A 24,247-nucleotide genomic window follows, 5' to 3' on the forward strand; every position below is an offset into this window, starting at 1 on the left:
GAGTTTTCCTTGCCTTTGCTCTTCACCAATCAGAGATAAGTTTGTTTTCCTTTTTCACATCCAGTTTGGAGGGCTGTATATTGCTCAGTGTCTCTGTCTGTCTCTTGACTGTGGTGTGGAGTGGTAGGGATGGGAGAGGAGGCAGAGAAGGTATCTGTGGCTGTGGCAGCCTTACTAGACCATCTGACCTTAGCTTTGTCTTCTTTGGTTTTGTTAAGTGTCATGAATCATAGTTCAGTTGACCTGGATGGTCTGTAACTTGTTATTTTGGAAGGTAGGGAGGCTGTTTCAGACTTTAGATCTTCTCTGTGACTTCCTCACCAGGTTTCCTTAGAGTCGGTTCCATTTGTTCCTTTTTCTGTTTGTCTCACCAGGCTCCATTTCCATTCCCCACTTTTCTTCCTCTCCCTTACCCTTTTTCTTTGAACTTCTTGTGGGTGTGTATGAGGCTTTACATGGTAGTTCCTTCTCTAGCCTGTTTTCCACTTCTCATATTCCTCATCATTGCGGGAGCTCTTTAGCCTGGCTGCTGTTCTTATGGTCTATGGCTTTTCCCGCTGCCTTTTTGCAGAAAAACACTAACATGGAAAATTTGTTTTTCTTGTCTGGTAGAGAGGGAATGTAGTGAAGGTAGAGCTTTTGTTACTCGGGGCATTTCCATTTCTCCAGGCTGTCTATATCCCCTCTAGATCTGTCTTTCTCTAAATTTGAGATCTTTCATAGGGTTTTCAGAATTTTGTTTATTTACTACCTCCTCCTTGAGTGGAGTTTAGTTAGCACTTTCACAAAATGCATTAAAACTAGCCCTGAAGATTCTTGGAAATCTCTACTTTTCTTGATGGTCCTCGTTTTTCAAGATTATGGCAAGAAGTTGTGTCCTGTCCTTTGTTTTGCTGCTGCTGGTATATACGTATTATGCTTTATCATTTGCTTATTTATTCGTTTAATCCACAATGTTACATTTTTGAAAGGGTTTTTTGGAAAATAGTGCTTAGACTGACAGATTTGAAAAATGGATGTTCATCATAAAAATTCTTGGGTATTCAGCAGTTCAGTTGTTTGGATGATTCTGGTAAATACCTGGGTAAATAATCTGTTATTTTATTTATTTAACTAGAAGTTTATTGGATATACTGCAAGTGAGCAGCGGGCAGGACAGCAAAGGAGAGGCTGTCTGGCATCTTTTATTTTTATTATATGAGCTACTTATTTAGTACAGATTATTCTTTCTACTTGATGCAAATGTCTTTTTACCATATTATTCTAGGGTTGTACAATGTGTGTATGTGTGTGTGTGTATTTTAATGTGGTCAGATTGTTCTTTTATAATTTTTTAAGTTTCCTTTAAGCTTAAAAAGTTCTCTCCCTTGCAGAGTTTTAATGTTTTTGTCTTCTGTGTTTTGATCTTCTTTTTTTTTTTTTTTTAAAGATTTTATTTATTCATTTATGAGAGACACAGAGAAAGAGAGGGGCAGAGACACAGGCGGAGAGAAAAGCAGGATTCCCACAGGGAGCCTGATGTGGGACTTGATCCCGGGACTCCAGGATCACGCTCTGGGCTGAATGAAGGCAGATGCTTAACTGCTGAGCCACCCAGGCGTCCCTGTGGTTTGATCTTCTAGCAGGAGTTTTTATATTTATTTCTAGAGAGAACTATGTGGAGAGTATTCTAATATTTATTATCTCCTATATATTGTGCTACTGGATTTAACCCTGTAAGATAGGTAGTGTAACTGTAATTTCCCAGATTGGGAAATAGAAGCTCAAAGAAGATAAGGATCTTGCTGTAGATCATACCTGGGCATAGAGAAGCTTTGAATCCAGAGTTGTCTGATTCCAAAGCCCATGTTCCTTAAAATACATTACCATTTATTTGATTGCATTGCTAGTTAGAGAGAGGGTCTATATGAACTCTTTGAGAAAAAGGAGAGGGAGGTCTTTTTGTAAGCTTAGTGAGGGCGGAGACTATCTTCTGTTCACCACATATCTAATGTCTTGCACAGTCCTTGGTGCATAGTATTTGTTGAATGAATGAACCAAAATTGCTATGTGGTTGTGGTGTTTCAGGCTTTCAAGATTATTTTTCTGAAACAAATATTATCCCAGTGCACTGATTCTAGCCAACCTCTGAGTTTTGTTTGCTTCCTTAACAAATGTGTGTTGATCGATTACTATAGTGCATGGGTTATTAGGTATCATAGTGGCAAAAATGGAGGTGCTTACTTGGGCCTCCAGGTCTACCTTTACTCAAATTATGCCCCCATATGCCAGTGAGGCAGTATTTATGCGAGTCAAGCTTACCAGTAGAAATAATGAGCTTTTTCATTGGTTTAGAGTTTTGTTTCTATACAGTATTCATCCTTTTGTTATCAATAGGTTTTTTTGCATAAAATGTGATACTCAGAATTATTGAGTACTTGTGATAATATTCGCATATCAGAAAGGTTTTAGTTTTCCAAAATTATTTGAATTCTTTGATATTTAGTATAAAAGACATTTCTTCTTCTCATTAACCCTTTTATCTCTCTTCTCTCTGTGCTTTTGAAAGCTCATTTTCCTTGAACTCTTCTAGTTTTTTTATTTTACTTTGATTTTTTTTTACCGAATGAAACATCAGACAAGTAGAGTTTCTTTCAAGGGAAAATTTAAAGTTAGAATGTAGGCATGATATGGGCATGGTATGGATTATAAAGGTCTGACAGCACAGTAGTCCCACATTTGTGACTGAAGTGGAAAGAAAATGCTGTATATAAAAGGTTCAGTATGTTTGGAACATAATTGTCAGTAAAGGAGGTGAACAGATTTTACTAATAATATATATGAGGATGGTAGAATATTTTTTAAATCATAAAATTATTTCTATAAGCTTGTATGGGATTATATTGTCACATAAATAAAAATTCATGCATTCTTTGGAATAAAAAGCCCGCCAAAGAAAACCGTGAACTGAGGAGTAAGTAAGGCACCTTTTGCCTCATCTTAAGGCAACCCTAGATAATCAGATCCTCAGCCTTCAAATAATTTCTAATTGTCTGAACTGAAGCTCTTTTTCTTGTCTGCCAAGGAAATGTGTTAGTGGCCACATGTGGTTGCTGGGAGGCTGTGCTTCCCAAAGCCGTCTGGATTCTTTGATAGTCATCCAGAGAGTGAACTGATATGCTCAGCTGGGGTGAATGAACAGCCAGAACACAGTCTTGCTTTTTTTTGTATGGGGATATTAGTGCAAATAAAAGATTAATGCTATTTTCTTTATAGGGAATCAACAGATAATGTTTTGATAACCCTTGTCTCACCAGTGAACCATATGGCCTTTATTTCTAACAGATAGGGTTGAAATGTTAGAGAATAATGTTAGAAAAGGATCCCTATGGTGTGCTGGCTCCTGTTCCTTGCCTTGGCATTAAAGTGTAGGTGTTTTATAATATTGAAGAACTTCCCTCATTTGTTTTTAAGATCCTTTATGGATCCGTAGTGAGAAGTCGGAAGATCAAGGGGATAATAGGATTGATTCTCATCCTGTGCTGGGTTTTCTCATATATATGGTATTCATTTATAAAATCTCTGGTCCAAGACCCATAAAACAATGTTACTTTCAAACAGCGTCTTCCTGTATATTATATTGTATAAAACCTTTAGTTCCTGGGGGAAGGTTATAAAGAGTGTTCCCTGTAGTCTGCAAATTCATTTTTTACGTGATCATTTAAAGTTGTTACTTTTCCGTAAAGGTGAATTCTTATTCCTTCTCTCTATATATATACTGTAGAAATTTGTTGGTTAAATGCCTTCTTGCCTACTGTAGCGAAGAGTGGAAAGGCTAAAAAGAATATTTTAAGTTTCTTGGTGTTGTTTGAAAAAAAAATAATTTCTTTCATGGTGGCTGAATGCCAAGGCTGGAAAAGTGTTATGGAAATGTCTGTGGTCAGGACTGCTTTTGACGAGAGAAAGGTTAAATATGGTAGTTTTGATAGGATTTGACAGCCATTTTTGATCTATATATATGTTTCATCATGGTTCTTTTCTTAAGAGTGGAATAACTAAGCTATTAAATATTTTACTCAATTGAGAAGGAAAATGATTACCATAAAACTACTTTATTTAAATGATACTATGATATAAAATGTTCTAACAGTTTAAAATATTCATCTACAAAACATATTGCCATGGGAAATGAACAATCCTCCCTATCCCCCAGTCTTTCTTGAATTAAGTTGATTTAGTAACCCTTTTCCAATCTACATGGAAAATCTCACTTGCAGATTTAAATTCTAAAACACAGGGTAGAGAGATATATGTTAATACTTAATATGGAAAGCAAAAGTTTGTTGACTACTACCAGGTTAATGTTATTTTAAAAGTACATTAGTAGTACTCTGTGTAGAGTATCTACTATCTATCTATCTCCACACACATAAAAGTGCATACACACACACACACACACACACATACCCACATACACAATAACATACACAATAAACTCTAAGTAGATTATCTTCTTTTGCCTTTATAAGAGGAATTCTTATTGTTAATTATTTACCTTAATAGTTTCAGAAAGAGAAGCAGATTAGCTCAGTCCAACATGATTGACAGTTGGCAAAATCTAATGAAGCAAGTGTTCTGATGGCTAAGGATTTCATTTGGGCGCTTTTAATACTTAGCCATCTTTAACACTTCAAACATAACCTAGAAGAAATGCATTATCTCCCTCTCTTTCACTTTAATACTCCACCTACCCCACTTTAATATGGAAATGTCTTCATTAAATATGATCTCAGAGGAACAAGTTCCTTCGGAAGTACAGCAATGAGGACAGTGCACAAAATGGAAAACTCAAAATAAAACTCTGTCTGTTAATTTACTAATCTAAGGAAACAAATCTACTTTTCTTTATTAAGAAATAAATCCAGTTACAAATGCATTAATAGGTCTATGTGAAGAGCCTGGTAACTGAAAATGGCTTGCTAATTACAAGATACACAAGCAGAAATGGTGTACCTAGCCCAGCATTGGCTCTCAGAAGCCAAAAGTGTTCTCTCCATTGCAGGCCACATACAAGAATCTATTTTCATCTTTTCCTTCGTGTAAAGCTGTCCCATAGTTAGGCTGGACTGTGGGACTGTCTTATCCACAAAACAGGAAGATTGCCTTTTCAGAAGAAAGCTGGATCCCTGATGATCCATGTAAACCGAACCACAGGGTTATCAGATGGAACCAGATACTTCCATTTGTCAGTGTCAATAATCTGAGAGCCTAAGACTTTTTCCACAATCATTGGAACCCAGTTGGGATATTTTGCTGGGATCTTCACAGATTCCATGCATCTGTGTTCCAGCAAGTGGTCCTCCTTGAACATCCACTTCATGGTGGCCACGGCAGGGAAAGGATGCAGCCAGTTTTCGGAGCTCAGCACACCAACCACAATGACCTAGATTATCTTTTTGTTGTACTTTTAGGTGGTTTCCAGTTTTTTTTTTTTCTAATGTGAATAAACCTTCTGTGAACATTCTTATGTAATTCTTTATGTGGACAGTAAATATTAAAATTTATACATATGTTGGATGGTTTAAAAAATTGCTAAAGTTTTTTTTGCATTTTTTCACTATTATGAAATTTTAAGATAAGAATATCAAGAATAGAATTCTAGTATTAGTAGGCATGCTTTATGTAGAAGAATTTACCTCTTAAACTTCTAAAGATATAAAATTTGCACCATCAGTTTTTCATATAGTATATAATTTAAGTCATTTCTAGCTAATTTAGAATATCAGAAATGATTAAACTTGGTATATCATATTAATTTGAATTGTATTTCTGCTTAAGCTAAAAGTAAGCAGGGTTTTAATACCACATTTCCTTACATTAAAATTTATGAATAAATTTCTAGATCTTTGCTAAAATAAGACAGTATTATTTAATATGGAAACAATAACTGAGAAGTATTCCTAAATCTAATTTGGAAATTTATATTCATGATTTTAGGGGACTGTGAACATAATGTATGAGTGGAAAATTAAGATTTCATATGGGTTTTTGCAGATGGTTGATTAAGTCCTATACAGTTCATTGTCTTAAAGATGAAATTTGTACAAGCTTTTGGAAGGCAGGAGTTATATATTAAAAGTTCTTGTTTCTAAGGTAGTATAAAATGATTTTAACAATCTATCATCTCTCATTTACCAAAGGAAATATGTAAAAAGAAAAGGAAAATGTTCACTGAGAACAAAACATTGAGATGATGAAAAGCTACAAGAAAAGAAAAAAGACTTTAGAAAGACTACTAAAATGAAACTAGCTTTTTTCCTCAACAATCTGTCTGAATTCATTTTGCTTTCATTATATATCTAGCCTGGAGGCAAACTATGTTGAGTATTACAACAAAGAGGGTGTTATAAGGAGGGCTTTTAAAAAAATAATAAAGTATAACATATGTGTAAACCATGCAACTTTGTAACAGGAAACTTTATAATAAGGGAGGACTGTGCTTAGCTTTTCCACAATTTTGGAAGAATGAGTTTTATTAGGTGTTAGACAAAGAAATTATCAACTGACTTTTATGCTGTAAGGTTGAAAGATTTGTTATGACCATTTCTAGACTTTAGCAGTGGTTTTAATGTGGGCCCTGATATATTAGAAACAGTGCCTAGCACTCTTAATATGTCTACTGTTGCTAGTTCTCTCAAGGAATATGATGTTTAACTTTTGCCTTTCAATGAAAGATTATTCAAAATCCTGTTATTCTGTGGTTTTCTCAGCAGTATTAGACTGTTCTTGAATTGATCAACACATAATATAATTTGGGAACCCAATCAATGGTTCTTTTATTTTTGAAAGATGGTGACAAATTCTTTTGAAACTTGGGAAATTGGCTCCATCATTCATCCCTTACTCTTTCTTTGCTTCTCCTGTCCAACTTCCTAAAAACCATATTGTTTGATGTCAGTGTGTAGAATAGATTATCTGTTGGGGAATCACTGTGTATTAATTATATTGGAATAAATGTAACCTTGACAAATGATATGGGTTAGTAGGCGTTGTGCCTAATAGGTTATTCAGTTAATGAGGACACTAAAATTAGGGACCTCTAACATGCCAGAACCATATTTCTTGTAAATTTCCCCCAGTTTTGAGATTAACTGGCAATAGCTATATTTTTCTGGCCTTTTAAAGTCTAATATGTTATGGTAGAGTTTTAGGATTTATATAGTGCTTATTATAGAATAGTTGAGCTCTTTGTATTTATCACACTGTTATTGAAGTGAGCTAGAAGTATAGAAATCAGTCTTCTACCTTTTGGTTTTCCAGTAATCTATCTTTTAAAATATGATATCATACTCATTTTTCTGTCTTCTTTCTCCCACTTAAAAATGATTACACATCATGCACATTTATGTACTGTTTTCATTGAAGGTGGAGGGAATATAATGACACCCCTTAATATCTAGCCCACTGTGGGGATGTTAGAAAATCAGGGATGAAGTTTCTAGGCTTAAAGAGAGATGTTCGACGTGTGTTAGCCAGATATATTATTACATCTTTAAAAATAGACCTTTACTTTAAACCTTGCAAGATCACAGAAGCTTTCAAAATAACTTTTACCACGTGCAATTCTTTTCATAAAAATAAAAAGCCAAATAGTGCAGACAAACTTATGAAGGCATTATTTCCCCCCACCCCCTGCCTTTTTCCCCCCTCATGGTTAACTCCTATCTCTAAATAATGTAATTACACCACTATTTTAGAATTAATCATATTGACTTTTTTTCTGTTGATGTACCACAGTGACAAAATGTTTTGATTAATGACACATTCTTTTATCCTTCCAGTTATGTCATTATCTCATTTTCATTGCTCAATTTTGCACCTATCCACAGGATACTCTAACTTCTTTTTTTAAATATATATATTTTAAAGATCTTATTTATTTAGGGGAGAGAGAAAGAGAGAGAGAGAGAGAGAACGAGCAGGGTAGAGAGGGAGAAGCAGGCTCCCTGCTCAGGAAGCCCAACGTGGGGCTCCATCCCTGGACCCTGAGATCATGGACCTGACCTGAAGGCAGACGCTTAACTGACTGAGCCACCCAGGTGCCCCAGGATACTTCTGTTTCTTGTTTCATCAGCTTTCAACCCCTTGGTTCCACATTTTGTAAAACGAGAACATTATTTTACCTTTACCATTATTACTCTCTACCTTAAGTCTTTCAACTTCTGTCAACTCCACCTTTATTCTTGCCTTGTCAAGGTTAATAGTATTTATGTACTGCTAAATCTTCTGTGACTTCTCTATAGATGATTCTAAAAGTTAATACAGGGCAGCCTGGGTGACTCAGTGGTTTAGCGCCACCTTTGGCCCAGGGTCTGATCCTGGGGACCCGGTATCGAGTCCCGCGTCGGGCTCCTTACATGGTGCCTGCTTCTCCCTCTGCCTGTATCTCTACCTCTCTCTCTCTCTCTCTCTCTCTCTGTGTCTTTCATGAATAAACAAATAAATTCTTTTTTTTAAAATATTTTTTTCTTTATTTATTTATGATAGTCACAGAGAGAGAGAGAGAGGCAGAGACACAGGCAGAGGGAGAAGCAGGCTCCATGCACCGGGAGCCCGACGTGGGATTCGATCCTGGGTCTCCAGGATCGCGCCCTGGGCCAAAGGCAGGCGCCAAACCACTGCGCCACCCAGGGATCCCCCAAATAAATTCTTAAAAATAAAAATGGTCCATTTCTTTACAAACCCTTACAGTTTTTCTTTTCTTTTTGTTCATGAGAGACACAGAGAGAGAGAGAGAGGCAGAGACACAATACAGGCAGAGGGAGAAGCAGGCTCCATGTAGGGAGCCCAATGTGGGACTTGATCCTGGGTCTCCAGGATCACACCTGGGGCTGAAGGCAGTGCTAAAGTGCTGAGCCACCCGTGCTGCCCACAAACCCTTACAATTTAAAAAAAAAATATTTTATTTATTTATTCATCAGGGACACAGAGAGAGAGAGAGAGAGAGAGAGAGAGAGAGAGAGGCAGAGACACAGGCAGAGGGAGAAGCAGGCTCCATGCAGGGAACCCAATGTGGGACTCGATCCCGGGACTCCAGGATCACACCCTGGGCCAAAGGCAGGCGCCAAACTGCTGAGCCACCCAGGGATCTCCTCCTTACAGTTTTTTAAGTGTTTTCTAGGCTTTAGTCATACTGTTGAATCTGTCAATTCCCTCTTGTTCCTGGGGGACCTTCCTGTTATCTGGAAATACGGGATTTTTTTCTCCCTAATTTTTTACATTTTGAATTATCACCTTTTGCTCTGGAGTAATTTTTGTTTTATTCTTTTGTGTTTCTTGGGCTTTTCTTATTGCTGGCCTACCTCAAAAGTTTTTCCTTGAGGATTGGTCAATAGGAAGATTAAGTACTGTAGAAGTGGGTTGGTCTTTTGACCAGCCAGCTTAGTGTTTGAGGAGCTAGTTTAAATTGGAGACCTCCAAATGTCAGAATGAGGACAAGGGTCCTATACATTCACAGGAGCTAGCACCAGTGTTAATCACTATCGTTCTTCCCAGACAGGCCAGTATTTCTTTAAAGAGAAAACCCCTTCTCTCTCTCTCTCTCTTTTGTTTTGAGGATGAAGGGCAATAAATGCCTGGTTGCTGAGCATAGATGACAGGTGGGAAGAGGGAAGGAAAGAGGACAGTTGGCTAGTTGGCTTTCTTGGCTATCTATATATCTTTCTTTCAAAACATTTTTATTGAGGTATAAGTCACATTATACAATTCATCTATCTAAAACACACAATTTAGTGATTTTAATTATGCTCATGGAGGTGTGCAGCCATGACCACATCAATTTTAGAACATTTTTACCACTCCAAAATAAGCTTTTTACCATTAAAATTGTTCTAAGACTCAGTTTTCAATGTGTGGAGCAGGGATGGGGGTGGGGTTCCCATGCAGTACTAAATAAATCTCCAGACACCAGTTTGATATCCTGTAATTCAACTCAATTCTATTCATCTGGGTGAGGATAGTATCAGATTCCACAAGTTAAGGGATCAGTTCCATAAGATTGCTCCCCACTCCATCACACTCCACCATTTCCCCATTTCAGATGCCAGTTGTAAGCCCATGTTGTTACCTATGCTTCTGACCCTTCAGCTACAGATTGGAAATTCCCATGACCCCCTCCTTTAGACTTCAGACAGCAGTCCCAAGCCTAGGTTGTTATGTGTACTTCTGATGGACCAGTTATAAATCAGAGGTTTCCATGACCTCTTCCTTAGGTTCAATTTATTTGTTAGAACTGTTTACAGAACTCAGACAACTTATTAGATTACTAGTTTCTTTTTTTTTTTTTTTTTTAATAAAGGGTATAACTCTAGAACAGCCAGAAGGAATAGCTGCCAGGGGTAAGATATATGGAGAAAGGGCTTAGAACTTCAATGTCCTGTTTAGGTGTGCCACTGGTCCCCAAATTTTCATATGTTCACCAACTCAGAAGCTCTCTAATCCTTGTCCTTTTGGGGTTTTATGGAGGCTTCATTACTTATGCACAATTGATTAAATCACCGACCCATTGTCTATATGTTCTACCTCCTGCCCCTCTCCTCTCCCTACAGGTTGGGGAATGAAGGGTAGGATTGAAAGTTCCAACCCTCTAATCATATGGTTGGTTCTCCTGGAACAGCCCCCATCCATAGGTGAGGGCCAGAAGTCATCTCATTAACACAACAAAAGACACTTTTATCACTCCCAACACTTAGGAAATTATTGAAGACTCTTGGACATTTCACATCAATGGAATCATACATTGTGAAGTCTTTTGTGATGGCTTTATTTCACTTAATATACTCTTTTCTTTTCTTTTTTTTTTAAATATTTTATTTCTTAGAGAGCATTAGTTGGGGAGAGGGGCAGAAGAGGGAGAGGCAGACTCCCCACTGAACAAGGTGCCTGACCACAACTGTGGGGCTCGATTCCAGGACCCTGGGATCATGACCAGAGCCAAAGGCAGACACTTAACCAGCTGAGCCACCCAAGTGCCCCTTAGTGTAATGTTTTCAGGGTTTACTTGTTCTGTAACATGTGTCAGTATTTCATTCCTTTTTAGTGTAGAATAATATTCTGTTGTATGAATATACCACATTCTGTTTATCTGTTCTTCAATTGATAGACACTTGATCTTAGGCAAAAGGCCGAGAAGCCATATTTGATGGACATTTAGATATTCTACTTTATGGCTATTGTGAATAATGCTGTTATGAACATTCATATAAAGTTTTCATTTCTCTTGGATATATATATATATATATATGAATAGAATAGCTGGGTCTTACCGTAACTCTATGCTTAATCTTTTGAGGAACCACCAAACATTTTTCCAAAGTTGCTGAACTTAATTTCATTCCTACCATTGATGAACTAGGGTTCCACCCAAGGATAAGGTCCTCCACATCCTTATTCATTTTTTTTTTTTTATTACAGCAACTATAGTGGGTGTGTGGTGGCATCTCATTGTGGTTTTGATTTGCGTTTCTCTGAACTGTGTCCCCGGGGCCAGGGGCCAGAGCTTGTCAATTGTTGGGCTTCTCTTGAGGACAGTTACGGGACTACTTAGCTGTTTTACTGGGGACTCATATCTGTAGCTGTAGGTATTTTCTCCTGAGGTAGTCTCTCTCTATAGGTTTCTTTAACTTCTTTCTGAGGAGCATGGGCCTAGTCCCATGGTTGGGGAAGGGAATTAGAGGATTGACTATCCAGAATATAGACTTTTTCTTCATCTATGTATTTTCAGGTACTTTCCCCATTCCCATGCTGTTCTATATTGTGCCCATCTAATCTGGAGTCCCTTGTTTAGTTCAGCTTCTCCAGAGATTGTACTTTCTGTTTTCTGTGAAGGTCTGTGTATCTGATACTTACATAGATGTTTAAATAACTCTCTTGTCTTTGGATCCCATCTTACCCCACTTTCTCTGGTACCTGGTGCTTTTACTTCCTGAGCCTTTTTAGAATTTTATGGGGTGAATAAATATATTCTTCAAGCATTTAGATTTAACCGTGCTGTGCCCTTTTGTATTGTTTACCCTTTCTCTGTTCACTTCCCATCTTCATATATTGTGGTTAGGCTTACTACAGGTCTTTTGATTTCTTTGAAGGAGTTTATGTCTGTTTATTTTACTTCTTTTTGTTTGGGGTGGTTCTTTTTAGAGGAGAAGAGGACATAATAGTCTTTAATTAACAATCTTAAAATAGGAAGTCATATGAACTCTTTAGATATAATGCCTCAGAGTCCCTAGTCAGGTAAAGAAAATGTGAATGACTGTCTCCACAGGCTCTTAATTTCTGCCCTGAGTAAAATAATAATAAAAGGGGTCAGAATGCTTGCCAGGTCATGATTACAGAAGCTTGGCTGTAAGTCATGGGCAAAAAGCTTGGTTGTCTGCCCCCACAGTTGAGTGAGTGGTTTCACCTCTGGGACCCAGTGAATGTTCAGACGATTGAGTAATCCCACCTCAGGCACAGGGTTGGCAGCAGGGCAAGTAATATCTGAGTACTTGGCATGATAATTAACGGGGAATATAAGGGGAGTGTAAACATTTTAAAGGACTTTGTCTCTTAGTTTCTTATGGTTTCATTTTTATTGCTATCAGTTTTGCTCAGAGAATGAGGGTATTCTTAATTTTGGCAGATGCAAGTATTATTATCATTCCTATCTGGTTTCTCTAGGGAAAGGAGATGAACACACTATGTTAGCCCATGATCTACCATAAGAGCATTTTTTACCAGTTTATTTTTATTAATTTTTAATTTTTTGCTTAAAAAATTGAAGTATAGTTGATGTACAATGTTACATTAGTTTCAGGTATACAACATAGTGATTCAACAATTCGATAATTATACTGTGCTCACCTCACCACAAGTGTAGCTCTCATCCATAGTGTAGCTCTCATCCATCACCATACATTGCTATTATAATACCATTAACTGTATTTTCTATGCTGTACCTTTCATCTCCATGACTTACTCATTTCATAACTAGAATGAGCCAATGACTAAGGTTAGAGGATGATATACTGTTATGGGTAAGGTCTTGGTTAAGTTCTTAGCTCTTTGGTAGGTGATAGGGATTGAATTAGTACTATTTGGATCACATAGAATTTGGGAACAGAAGCTGGTTGACAAAGATCACATATTTGCTGTACAGAGAAAAGACAAAACTATAGAATAGTGGTTCTCAAACTTCATTGTCCACCAGAATCACCTGGAAAGCTTATTGAAACATGGGACTGTTAGGCCTGACTCTCAGAGTTTCTGACTCAGTAGGACTGGGTGTGGCCCCCAAATTTACATTTTCTAACAAGTTTCTACACATTGCTGATACTGCTGGTGTGGGGAACTGTACTTTGAGAATCATTGCTTTTGAACAATGGTTCTTAAATTTTAGTGTACAAAGAATTTTCTGGGAAGGTTTACTTAAAGTGTTGTGTGCAGGGCCTCATTTCCAGAAATTCAGATTTGGAAAGTTTGGGGTGAAGCCTAGGAATCTGCATTTTAAAGTATCCCAACTAATTCTGTGTGTTTTTTTTTAATTCCATTGTATGGATATGTACCACATTTTATCTATCCATTCATTATTTGATGGACAACTCCAGATAATTCTTATACAGGAACCACAGCAGATCAGTACACCATACTGATGAGAAATGAAGCTCTGTAGGTTTCATGTAACAAAGATTCTAAGTTAATCATCCTAGGGTGCCTGGCTAGCTCAGTCAGTAGAGTGTGACTCTTAGTCTCAGTGTCATGAGTTTGAGCCCCATGTTGGTTGTAAAGATTACTTAAAAAAAATTAAAAATTACTCTATTTTTATTAAATTGGAATGCTACTTTTCTTTCTTTTTTTTTTTAAAGATTTTATTTATTTATTTATTTATTTATTCATTCATTCATTCATTCATTCATTCATTCATTCATGAGAGATACAGAGAAAGAGAGAGGCAGAGACACGGGCAGAGGGAGAAGCAGGCTCCATGCAGGGAGCCCAACTTGGGACTCTGTCCCGGGTCTCCAGGATCACGTCCTGGGCTGAAGGCGGCACTAAACCGCTGAGCCACCTGGGCTGCCTGGAATGCTACTTTTCTAATTTCTACAAATACTTTTGTATCAGTCAGTATTCCAGCAGGAATTAGTGCTTATTTCAGATGATTTAAATGAAGAGATTTTAGTGAAGGGATGATCATTGACAGGTGTAGGCAGAGTTAAGGGAACAAATAATGAAGCATCCAAGTATTATCAGGAGTGGAAGCTTTTACCACTTCTAGAGTTGAGGGGATGGTGGGGGGGAGTAATGGTAGTATTTTGAGAGTTTATGATGAGTAGGAGCCATGGAGAAGGACCCTTCCTCTTACTCTTCATTCAGGCAGGGGAGACAGAAATTCTCATCAGTCATCTTTTGTTGCAGGGTGATATTTTAGTCATTTTCCCATCAATTCCCAAACCAGAATTGCAATGTAATCATCCTAGTGCTTATCATAAAACCTAGTGGGAAAGGGAGTGGGATGGTGGAGAAATAATGTAAAATATGCTTAGCTGTAACAGTCTCCATTTTTGTAGCTGATCAACAGACTGAAGTTGATAATCATAATTTCCTTTCTCCACTATTTTATATTCTTAAATTTTTCCAGCACATTGGCTAGACAGGCTTCTTTGCCTTCTTACCCCAAAGATCTGAGTCCTTAAGTATCCTATATTTATTGGGTTAACATAGTTTTTCATTAAGTTTATTATTGGACATAGGAATAATACTGAGGCTGGCCAGTGTATCCTTTGGATTTCAGACTTAATTTATCAGTTCCTATTGTATAACCACCACCCAATTTCCTCTTAGTAATATGGAGAAATCACTCTGTCAGCAAATTAATCTTTTTTTTTTTTTTTTGCCTGTCCTGTGGTGGTGGAATTTCAACTGCAGCAGTCTCAGCTTCAAATTTAATAGAACTGTGACTGTGTTCCCTGCTAGAAGCTTCCTGGGAACTAGGATCTCTAATGTCTTCACAAAGTATGTCCATTATGAGACATCCTTTCATACAAATCCTTTCTGGACCTCCTTTTTCACCAGTATTTCAGTCTTTTTATTTCCACTTCCTTGATCCCAACCCATTAGCCATTACCCATGTATCAGTGTAAATATGAATATTAGGCTGTCTCGCATTCCCAGTAAAGTGATGAGATGTATTGCTTAAAGTTTAGCTCATTGGGAAGATTTTCCTTTTTACTGTTTTTCAAGGATACTTTAGAGTGGGAAACTAATGTTACAGCTCACACCCAGTGCCAGCATATCATGTAGACCCATCTATAAGTCAAGGCTCTGGGTTTTTTCTTCTGTTCATTAGTCATAGGGACCTCCACATGGGGTCATAGAAGAGGCAGTGAAGCAATTGGTGGAGTAGGCACTATGGGAATTTGAGCCACTTACTCAGTTTATGCCTTCTTTTCTTATTTATATATTTCATATCTCTTTAATGATAAAATGTTACTTCACAAATTCAATTTCATGACTCAGTAGACGGGTAACCCATTGCATGATGGACAGCTCTGGTCATGTAGTCACTTAGTGTCCCATAACTAGGTGTGTAATTTGTATCATGGCCCTGTAGAACTAGGAGCTATTTCTCAAATGGAGAATAATTGTTGACAGATAACCTGAGGGTCTGTGCAGTGACTCTTCTTTTGGGGGTTTCCAGAGGCTATGTAGAGTAGATCTGTCTGACATAGGTAATTCAAGTATTACTGCATCTTTTAGACCATAGAAGATCAGCTTACACTGTAGCCTTCCTTTACCAGTCTTAGAGCTCTCTCTTACTCTGGGCTCTACTTAAAAGTAGCCACTCTACTTGAATGTACAACTTACTGCTTCTAAAGTTCAAGGATAGTCTCCAAGTTTTGTGCTTTTTTCTTTTTGGAAGGCAGTGCAAGGTGAAACAACATCTTTTTTTAGAGGGCATATTCTAACATGTCCCAGATTTTCCTAGAAACTTCAAATGTGGTGGGCTCTTGAATTTTTATGGGGTACTTGCCACTTCCTGCTTACCAGATATACGTGTAGTGTCATCAATATTGGATTAGCACTAAAAGAAGATATCCTTTTTAAAAAATTTGCATGACAAAGAGGTTTTACTTATAAATGCTTATTACTCCACTAAGTAATAACGTGTAGTAAGTTTTTGAATTCCATCATCTAGTAATTTTGATTAAGAGAAGCTAAAAGCAGCCTGAACAATTATACTAATATTCTTTGTACTTACCTTATCCAGAAAGGACTGTTTTAAGACTGGCTGCTGCTTCACATAGGTTACAAATAACTATTACTTTTTCATAGATGAACTATCTCACCTTCAAGAAAGCTTCAGGGAAAAAAAAATCAATCCTTTTTTTTCTTAATTTTCTTTTTTACTTATCTAAGAAAGAAAATGTCAATATTGATCTGTGTTTCTTGAGCTAAAAAAGCATGGGAAAACACACAATGTATACCCATTAAATTTCTTTTTTTAAAGGTTATTATTTATTTTTTATTAAGTAATCTTTATGCTCAGTGGAGCTCAAACTCATGACCCCCCCCAAGATCAAGAGTTGCATGTTTCACTGACTGAGTCAGGCACCCCACCCATTAAATTTCTAAGCATATGAGGTAAAAAGATAAAGTCTTTGGGTAAGCTCTGAGTTTGTACCAAGAAGCTAGATTTGCTGTTCTCCCAAAAGTGAAGGGACCTAAAATGTAAGTCCCATTTTGACTAGTGGGTCAGGTGGGATTTGACATTCTCAGGAATTAATGGACCCTAGAGGATCTGTGTATTTCCTTTTTCTTTGTGCACCATCAAACTGTTAAATGGCCACTATAGATGTTTTTAGGTTCTCCACCTGTACCTTGATTTGGGAGTTCAAGATCCCAAGCTTTTTATTTTGTAAATGCTTAAACAGAGCAGGTTGCACACTTATGCAGTCTTTGTAATTATTAATGTATTATTATTGTTGTCATCAAGTGATTGAGTACATTAGCCATTTATCTCTCAAAGTCCCGTCTTTCACTGGCACTTTATCCTACACTGCACCAATAATAATTTGAACAATTATAGTTCTATTGCATGCCATGTATTTCTATTGTTTTTTTCCTCTTCCCTGCCCCCACAGGGAAATCATCTGTGCATTCATCAGATATGTGAGCAAACCAGTCCCCAAATCCCTACATACTGTATCAGTTAAGATCCCAGCAGGAAACAACATTCATGGCAGATGGTGAAAAGAGACTTTAAAGAAGTGGGATTACTTATAGAGGAGTGGGAAGAGTTAAGAAAATAAATTGTCTCTATAGTTAGCAAAAATAAACTGTCTTCATTTAAGTAATTGTATTTCGTGGTACCTTTGTTACCACAAAAACTTGACCTTTTCTGTAACTAATACAAGAATTTACATTATTATGGCTGTATAGACACTGCTGACAGCTGAGGCATGATTACATTTTTTTCTCTTTGTTTTCTCTGAAGTTAAAAATAACTTAAAGAGCATTTTTATACGCTTTAACTAGATTTCTCCATTGTTAATATTTTTATCGCATTTGTTTTATCATCCCTTCCTTCCTTTCTTGCTCATTCTATCTCATGCATACACTTTATTTCCCTGAACCATATGAGAGTACATTACATACATACATCATGGTCCTTTCTCCCTAAACACTTTAGTGTGTATTTCTTAACAATAGGAATATTCTTACATAACCACAGTATAGTTATTAATTTCATAAAATCACATTGATATAATACTTTTATCTACTCTAATACCCCAATTCTAATTTTATCAGTTGATCTAATGGTGTAAAAAGGTGCTTTATGACATCCCCTTCACCCCCACTATTACAAGGTCTAGTCTAGTCTGTATTTATTTGCACGTATTTTTAGTCTCTTTAAGCTGGGAAATTTCCACAGCCTTTCCTTGTCTTTTATGACATTGACATTTTTTTTTTTTGACATTGACATTTTTGAAGAGTGTCTCCCATCACTTAAAAAATAAAACATGGGATGCCTGGATAGCTCAGTGGTTGAGTGCGTCTGCCTTTGGCTCAGGGTGTGATCCCGGATTCCCTGGTCTGAGTCCTGTATTGGGCTCCTGGCATGGAGCCTGCTTCTCCTCCCAATGCTTGTGTCTCTGCCTCTCTCACTCTGTGTCTCTTATGAATAAATAAATAAAATCTTTAAAAAAATAAAAAAATTCTTGTTTTGTTTATCAGTTGTTTCCTTGTGACATTAAGACTATACATTCTTGGCCAGACTAATATACTACTGCCAAGAATAGGTAATGTTGCATTTTCCTTAGAGTATCATGTAGAGTCACCATCATTGATGATTAATTTTGATCAATTTTGGCTTAAGGTGTTGCCTGATTTTTCTACTGTATAATTACTGTTTTCCCCTATTGCTACTAGTAAGCAGTACACATATCCAGCTTTTCATCAAAATTTTCTCTTAAATTTGTCATTTGTTGATGATTCTTGCCTGATAAAATCTTTATGGTGATGGTTGCGAGATGATTTTTCTAACTCAGCACTTCCTTTATATTTGCCATCTGGCTTTCAGTGTTAGCAGATTTCTCTTCTCCCTCATTTATTTATTTGTCTATTTATTATTAGTGAAGACTCATGAATTTCTATTTTTCCCAATAGTTTTTAAGTCAATATTGAACTTAATAGTTTTGGTGCTTAATTGTCCCAGATTTGGCCAGTGGAAGCCTCAAGTTAGCTCCTGTATCCTTGTGACATATCTCTTTTGGTGTTTTTAAAGGACTTTTAAAACTTTATAGCACAGCAGGATGGATGTTCATGATCATCTCATACATATCCTGCTCCAGTCATGGAATGAGCTTTTTTTTCTGGGGAGCCCTGGTTCCTTTTAGTGGAAATGATGTTAGAAACTGAAATCTGAGTGTTAAGTGTGCTCATGTTACACAGTATCTCTTTGCTTTTAGGCCTTTTTAGAGGACAGGGTAACAATTATGCATGTATATTCAATGTAAATTCAAAAGCACATATGTAGAAACATGCACAGAAATATGGATATATGCACATGAACATGTATCACCTTAGACATATACATTATTTAGATATCATGAGTTCACATGGTATCTCCAATTTCAATCTATCCCTACATGGTTCTTTTTTTCCTTTCCCATTCTGTATTTATATCCCTTCTTCCAAAGTGGATCCCAGGCTCCCATTAACATTAACACATTAGTCATTTACTCATTCCTATAACATATGTAAAGTAGTTTCAGAATGTCTTTTGACCATGTCACTGCAGTAAACACACCTGTATTCCTTCTCTTTCTAGCTAATTCACTCCCAAAATCAAGTGCTTCTCTGAGACTTCCACTTGGAATTATGCATGCTTTCAAGTTCCTTCCTGTAGCCAGAGCCATGAACTCCTAGGTCCCAACCTATGCTGAGTATTTTTGCATTTATTGTTTCACTTTTTTCTTTGATTTTTGTCTTCCCCTAATATCTCAGCTTCCCTCTGTTCCTTTTCATAGAATCTTACCAGCCTTTTCTTCTTTATTCTCTGTATCCTTGGGTTTCTGAGAGTAATAATGGGCTGATGGTGAACTTGCTGTTGGAATTTCCCTGTCCACGTATGGTGGAGGTTGTGATATTCTTTGTATTACAGTGATGCAGAAGGTACAGTACAGAAGGTAGTTTCATGCCTCCCGCCCCCACCCCCAGAAAGTAAAAGAAGGAGGGTTTTGGAATTAGTGGGACCACCATTAGTCTGTGAATCTAGAAATTCTGTTTTTTAAAAGATACTTTTAGACCTCAGACATATTAAAGTGGATATAAAGGGACATTATAAACAACTTTATGCTAATAATTTAATAACTTAGATGAAATAAACAAATTATTTCAAGGCCACCATTTACTAAAAACCAACACAGGAAGAAATGGAAACTTTTAACAGCCCTACATCTATTCAGATTTTTGAATTCATAATAAAAAACATCTCACAAAAATATTTCTAGCTTAGACAGTATTACAGGTAAAATAATTAAATATTTAAAGAAGAGATAATATCAGTGCTATATAAACTCTTTCCAAAAATAGATGAAGAAGGAATACTTCCCAACCCATTTATGAGGCCTATTTAGTCTTGATACTAATTAGCTGACAAAGTTCCCATAAGAAGGAAAAATTATAATCAGTATCCCTCATTGACACAGATGCAAAAAATTTAAAATAATATTAGCAAATGGAATCTAGCAATATACAAAATGGATAGCCTCTCATGACCAATTGGAAATTTATTGTAGGAATATAAGATTGGTTCCACAATTGAAAATAAGTCCATATAAAAGCAAGAAGAAAAATTACAAGATTAACATAAAATGGGTAACAGACCTACATTTAAAAGCTAAAACTATTGAACTTGTCAAAGAAAAAAATAAATATTTACTTTTATGAAGAAATTTTTATTACCTCGGAGTAGGCAAAGATTTCTCAGGCATACAAAGCACTTATCATAAAAGAAAGAAAACAATAAATTATACTTCACCAAAATTAAAATCTCATCTTCAAAAGAAAACATTTTTATAAGAAAATGAAAAGGCACGTCTCAGACTGAAAGAAAATATTCACAATGCATATAGTTATAGTTGACAAATGAGTTGTATCTAGAACATATAATGGACTCTTATTACTCATAAGAAGATAATCCAATTTTTAAAAGGACAAATATTTGGAGAGACATATCAGAGAAGAAGATATACAAATGGCTCAATAAGGACATGAAAAGATGCTCAGCATCGATAGACCCCAGCGAAATTCAAATTAAAACCACATTGACTTATCTTTGCATATCCAGCAGAAAAGCTAAAGTAAAGACTGCAAATAACAAGTTCAGTTACTGGCTGATCACCTTGAACTTGTGACAGCTTGATTTTATGTTCTTACACAGCAGCTTTATGGGAAGTCCACGGTATTTCCTAAACTTCTTTGACTTGAGATATATGACTCCCAAACTCTCTTCCCTGTGGATCTTGTTAGGGCTTGGTTTTAGGCTTTGTTAGGTGGGTCTAGAGCAGGGCTTACTCTGGGGCATGGTTCTTACTCTCAAGGGAGCAGCCTTTCTCAGGATGTTTACAAGGTGTTAATGAAGTGTCCGCATATCAGCTTGACCAGGCTTTACCATCTCCCAGTATTGCTGGATTTCTGATGTCTGTTCTGTTCTTCCCCTGTAGCAATCATCCTGTAGGATGATTGTCAGTCCTGCAGTGTGTGTGTGTGTGTGTGTGTGTGTGTGTGTGTGTGTGTGTATGTTCAGGTTGGTGCCCAACCAGTGGCTCTCAGGGAGCTATCTCACAGCCTTCTACTTCTCCCAGAGGGGTCGCATCAGTTTGCATTCCCGCCAATAGTGTAAAAGGGTTCCCCTTTCTTTACATCCTTGCCAGCACCTGTTATTCCTGAGTTATTCATTTTATGGTAATTTTTTATGGTAATTTTTAAATTAAAAATAATCATTTGTTATGTGACAGAAAAGAGCATACATAATAAGATTATTTGCAGTTCATAATTTTTTAACACTTTTTTGATATTTAGTATTTCTGCTTACATGAGCATTATTGTATCTGTGCAGTATTCTGAACTTAAAGAAACTTTGAAAACAGAGGAATTGATTAAAATTCAAAAGTTTTAGTTCCTCAAATACTTGCTAGTTGCTTAAATTTTGTATTGATTCCATACAATGTTTATAACGTAAATGTATTCCAATTATATTTTGATACAAGGTAGCATTTATAATCCTCAGAATATACATATATTCCAAGCATGCCAAGATAACACTGGCGTTCAAACAACAGTAGCTAGTCTGATGTTTAAAAGAAACACTTGCCTGCTGAAGGACATTCCTCTTGAGGCGAGGACTGGGAACCACGTTGAGTATGCTAAGTGATTCCATCTGATCTGCAGAAAATCACTGTTGATTACATTTTCACTTTGCACATATGTCACTGAAAGCCAACTGGCTAAAGAAAGCTTTTTGAAATGGACATTTCTGGCTGAGCTTTCGGAAGACTGAATTTTTAAATGTGAAACATAAAAAACATACTGTTCACTGGTTGCATATTAAAAGCGAATGGCCAGAGGAAACAAGATGAACTATAAAAACTCGTAAGATGAAAACATTAAATTTTGTGTACAATTTTATAATGTGTAGTAGGTTTAAAAATAATTACACTTAATAAGCCAACCTCCCTAAAAGAACAGAAAGGTTATACTATCAACCTCAGACATTACAGCAAAGAATACATTGATATACTTTAAAAAAGAAAAGATTTTGACATTAGTCCTTTTATAAATGTTTAATCACAACTGTGTGTTGGTTTTGTGTGTGTGTATTGAGTGAAGACTTGGAAAATTGATGTGAATCAATGTATCAGTGTCCTTTTTTTTGTCCTTTGAGGAAATGCAATCTGGGCTGAAAAAAACTCTCAGTTTGAGGCCAAAAATTTTGAGTTTGAGTGTTTGTTTTGCCATTGACTGACTTTGTCAGTATAAAACAGATCCTCTTTTTAGCCTTGGGTTTCCTGTAAGATATGGTTCTGTATTTGACTGATCCTGTCATTGTCAGTAATGAACTGTTATTTAGAAGTGGCTTAAGCTCCTGGTCAGAAAGCCATTTTTGTAAATTCAGGGTATTATTTTTATAGCGTGCAGTAACTGTGAACTGGTGAAGCCAGAGCTTATGAACTACACGTGACATTGAAAGATTGCTGAGTATTCAGAAGTAGTTACAGAAGCCTTCTTATTTAGTTAGGATTTACATAGACTTCTGGGAAGCTCTTTTCTAGATATTGTTAGAGTTATAAGGTAAATGCTAGTGCATTTGTCCTAAGAAAGGAAAGAAACCAATATCAGAAACTTATATGAGTTACATGCTGACTTATGCCAAGTACTTTGCTGGTGATTTACTGACCTCATGTAATCACCTACATCAGTTGAAGATTTCATAATAATATTTATTGGGTGGCTTACTATGTGCCAGTTATTTTGCTGAGAATTATGTAACTGTAGTCTATTTTACAGATGGGGAAACTAAGGTTTTTTTTTTTTTTTTTTTGGAAACTAAGGTTTAAAGAATTTCTTTAAGGGAATATAGCTGACAAATGGCAGAGTGCACTTTCCTGACTCTAATGCTTGTTGGGATCAACATATCTTCAAATGAGAAGAGTGTGAGTTGGTATCATGACATATATTTTTAAAAGATTTTATTTATTTATTCATGAGAGACACACATAGAGAGGCAGAGACATAGGCAGGGGGAGAAGCAGGCTCCCTCTGGAGAGCCTGATGTGGGACTCGATCCCAGGACTCCAGGATCATGCCCTGAGCCAAAGGTAGATGCTCAACCACTGAGCCACTCAGTTGCCCCTCATAACATATTTCTATGTTGAGTGATTTTAGAGTGAATGCCGCTGATACTTTTTGACTGACTATATTGCTGAATGTGAAAACATTCCTGGGTTGGGATGTTGGGGCTGTTTCCAGTTGATCTGCATTTAAGATTTGCTTTGATGTTTGCCAGAGTCCTTTTTAAAAATTTTATTTAAAGATATTATTCATTCATTTGAGAGAGGGAGAGCACAAGAGAGAGAGAGAGAGAGAGAGAGAGAGAGAGAGAGAGAGAATGAACTAGTGGGGCCAGGGGAGGGGTTAGACTGAATCTTCACTGTTGAGGTGATTTCTGTTATATATAAAACTATGTTGTACACAATTATGTCCATAAACGTAAAGGCTAGATTTAAGTGTTTTGAATACAATCATGTTTATGAAATACGAAGATAGTTGGTTCTCATGCACACACTGTGATTTTGTTAGTTACCTATGTGTTTTTTTCTTTTATACATATATTATTTCCTTATTGTAAGTTATCCAATTCATGTATTTACCAATTTACATTTAATCTTATACCTACTAGAGCAAAACAAAAGTGAACACCCTTCTTAATTCTGAAATTAGTATGAAGTAACAACAATAAAATGAAACATTCCAAGCCTACCTTTTAAATGTTACAAAATTTCACTTTGCTAAATAAGGGTAAGGGGAAAGAAATCATGTTTTATGGTTTTGATTTAGACTAAGAAATTTGTTTTACAACTACAAAATTAAAGCCATGCACCTTTTCTAAAGTGTAAGAGAAAAATCTAAAGTCTCTTATAAGTTTAGCAGTGTTTTTTGCACTCGCAGTTTC

General features: G+C 36.5%; 1 protein-coding gene and 1 pseudogene across 14 annotated transcripts in view; one reads left to right on the forward strand and one right to left on the reverse strand.

Annotated features, from left to right (window-relative positions):
* Positions 1-24,247, forward strand: part of BBS9 (Bardet-Biedl syndrome 9) — a 444,745-nt gene that overhangs the window by 46,917 nt on the left and 373,581 nt on the right. The gene's annotated exons all lie outside the window — the stretch shown is intronic.
* LOC121474686 lies at positions 5,011-7,720 on the reverse strand (annotated as a pseudogene).

Source organism: Vulpes lagopus, chromosome 13 (genome assembly GCF_018345385.1).
Source record: "Vulpes lagopus strain Blue_001 chromosome 13, ASM1834538v1, whole genome shotgun sequence".
Classification (NCBI taxonomy): domain Eukaryota; kingdom Metazoa; phylum Chordata; class Mammalia; order Carnivora; family Canidae; genus Vulpes; species Vulpes lagopus.